Source organism: Eulemur rufifrons, chromosome 4 (genome assembly GCF_041146395.1).
Source record: "Eulemur rufifrons isolate Redbay chromosome 4, OSU_ERuf_1, whole genome shotgun sequence".
Lineage (NCBI taxonomy): Eukaryota > Metazoa > Chordata > Mammalia > Primates > Lemuridae > Eulemur > Eulemur rufifrons.
In genome coordinates this window covers 3,603,910-3,607,317 of record NC_090986.1, presented here as the reverse complement: position 1 = coordinate 3,607,317, position 3,408 = coordinate 3,603,910, and positions in this window count along the sequence as shown.

The window sequence follows — 3,408 nt, the reverse complement described above, 5'->3', positions numbered from 1 at the left end:
GATCATTACCTAGTTTCTTTGTAGTCTTCCTTGTGTTTTTGTTTTATAAGAACTGTTAGATTTTACTTTTGACTGGTTTTAAACTTGTGAGTATCAAACGTTGTGTTCCATGTATAGATAACTATTGAGCCTTCCTTGTAGGGCAGGTCTAGTCTTGACATAGTATTTGCTTTACTGGGAAAGATTTTATTTTCCCTTCATTTATGAAACTTAGCTTTGCAGTATACACAATTCTTGGTTGAGAGATAATCTGTTTAAGAAGACTAAAGACTGGACCCTCGTCCGTTCTGTTTTGTAAGATTTCTGCTAAGAATTCTGCTGTAAGTCCGATGGGTTTTCCTTTGTAAGGTACTCAATGCTTCTGTCTCACAGCTTGTAGGATGTTTTCTTCCATTTTGACTTTGGCCAGACTGGTGACTATGTACCTTTGTGATGTCCTCTTTGTCCTAAATCTTCCAGGTGTTTGTTGACCTTTTTGTATCTGGATGTCTAAATCTCTAGCAAGACCAGGGAAGTTTTTTCCATTATTTTTTTGAATAAGTTTTCCATTTTTTTTCTTCTTCTTCTCCTTCCTTCAGGGTACCTATGATTCATATGTCTAGAGGGTTTACGTAAAACCATATTTCCAGGAAATTTTGTTTATTACTCTTCATTCTTTTTTCTTTATTTTTGCCTGACTGGCTTAATTCAAAAGCCTTATTTAGAAACTCTGAAATTCTTTCTTCTGTTTGGTGTAGTGTGTTGTTAAGATTGTCCACTGTGTTTTGAAATTCCTAAATAGTTCTTTCACGTCTAGAAGTTTTTTGTTTGTTTGTTGTTTTTTTTTTTTTTTGGAAACAATGCAATTCATTTTATTTATTGTATTTTAAATGCATTACATTATACTGTATAATAGAAATACTATCTTATACTGTTATGTTGTATTATTATATGCTCTAAACAACAATTCTCAATGACAAATTACATATACAGTACTTTTACCATTTTACAGAAGCCAAGAGTCAATAGCCAAATTCAGCCAGGAATTTGTATGTTTAGACACCAAAGTCTTTATATATCCCAATGTTTGTTTGTTTGTTTGTTTTTAAACATATCTCTAGTGAATTTTTTGTTCATGGCCTGAGGTTTTTTTTTTCTGTATGTGTGTGTTGTTTTTCAACTTTGTCATTGATCCCATTGACCTTGTTTTCAATCTGTATTTTGAATTCCAGATTTGACAGTTCAAAAATTTCACATTGGTTGAGTTAATTGTTACAGAGCTAGTGTGATATTTTGTGGATGTTGAAAGAGCCTACTTTTTCATACTGCCATAGTTCTAATGCTGGCTCCTTCTCATCCGGAACCTCTTTCCTGATCTCCAAACAGATAGATTGCAGTTCGCTTGTTCTCTACTCCCTCTTTCATCAATGACAGCAGTCTCTGTCCTTCAGGGGCACAAAATCACCAAAATTCCCAGCTCTCACTCTGAGTCAGCTGTAACAGAGACGGTGGAGGCAGCTCAGCCCACTGTGTGCAGGGACGCCAGACTGGCTGTGGGCTGAGGCTGAAACGCTGCAGCAGGAGTGGTGTGGTTGTGCCAGGGACCTGTCTGATGGGATGGTTGGCTCCTGTTAAGAGAGGCAGGCAGCTCGGGGAGAGGACTGCTAGCCTCACCCTCCCTCAGGGAAGGCAATAGCTTCTGTCCTTTGGACACAAAGAAATGCTTGCTGTGGCTGTTAGAAGGAAAAGAGTGAGCCCCAAGCTCCATGGAATCCTGGGTGTTATAGGTGCTCTGTGAGAGGTGGAGCAGCCACTCCAGGATGTCCTAGCTTAATCATCCTCTCTGGAACCCTCGCCACTTCTGAGCAGAAATAGTCACAGTTTCCTCAGCAGCAGAATGTGGGGCAGGGCCAAAGGAGAAGAAGGCCCCAAAGGGTGGGGGGGTGGTGCCCTGGGCCCCTTTGCCCTAAGGTGCCCTCAGGCATGCTGTGCTCTCCTCTCTGCTGTAAGTGAGACTGAGCTCCCAAATGCTCAGGCTCTGGGAGACCCACAGTTGTCCTGGGCCCACCAGTCCCCCATAGCTGCTGTGGTCTGAGTGGGTGGTGGGGAGCACGGACTAGTGATGTTGGGACCCAGGGACTGAGATTCTCAGGTCAGGTCAATTCTAAAGTCACTGCCTGTCCATGAAGGGACGTGAACTGCACCTTCTGTGCAGAACCAGGATGAAGTGTGCAGTTTTAGTGGAGGTGTACACACCCCTCCAGGCCTGGAACTGGTCATCTGCACCAAACTGGTCATCTGCACCAACAGCTCACCAGCACCAAAAGTTCATCCTCGGGCTCAGAGGTGGTTATGTCTGTAGCACTGGATAATTTGAAGAGGGGAGATCCCCATCTCCATATTCTTTCCTGGGCTTCCCAGCTTCCAGCTCCTAAAATGGCACCTTGGACCTGTGACCTGGGAGGGTGGGACCTCTTCCAGTCAAATAGCATAGGCAAGATGTTTGGTCAATTGCCACCTACTCATGTCCTGGTGTCACTGCAGCTTGTATCAGGATGGTAAAAGTTGCCGTAGGAGTAGGTAGGAGAGCTTGGGCTCACCTGTCCCTCCTCAGCTGTGTGGCAGCTGCAGCTGCATCAGCCTGATCTCAGCACAAGATTGGGGCACTGCCCAGCTTTCAAATTCTAAACTGGTACGTTGGGCCTGTGACTTATGTGTGTGGGGCCCCTGTGCATCCTTGGTCTTTACTTACTCTAGGAGGAGCTGTGGAATCACAGGACAGTCCTCACTGTGATGGCCTGTGTACAGGACACAACCTCTGTTCCCTGAGAGACCCAGAGTCGCCACCTGATGCATGGTGGCTTAGATTCCCAGGGGCCCCGTGTCCCAAATACCCAGGGTTACTTGCTGGAGACACTTGGCCTATCATAAACCTTAGGCCAACAAACAACTTTTCCTTTCTTTTAGGTATCTCCCAAGATGAATTGTCAGGAATGATTACAATTTGGGTGTGAGAATGTCTTCTTTTTTTTTGATGTATTTTTTTCTTTATTTTTACATGAATTTTATGCTGGTTTCCTCTAGCCTGTGCTTTCCAGCTATGTTTTGTTTGTTTGTTTGTTTGTTTGTTTTCCCAAGTACAGGCTTTTACATTTTTACTGTAATAGTATGATAGTTTTGGCCCATTTATTTTATTTTATTTTATTTTATTTTTATTCTTATTTCAGGATATTGTGGGGGTACAAAAGTTTAGGTTATGTATATTTCCCTTGCCCCGTAACCCCCCAAGTCAGAGCTTCAAGCGTGTCCATCCCATAGACTGTGCACATTGCACTCATTATGTATGTATACACTCATCCCCTCCCCCACCCACATCTGCCTGACACCCAATCAATGTTATTCCTAAATGTGCTCTTAGGTGATGACCAG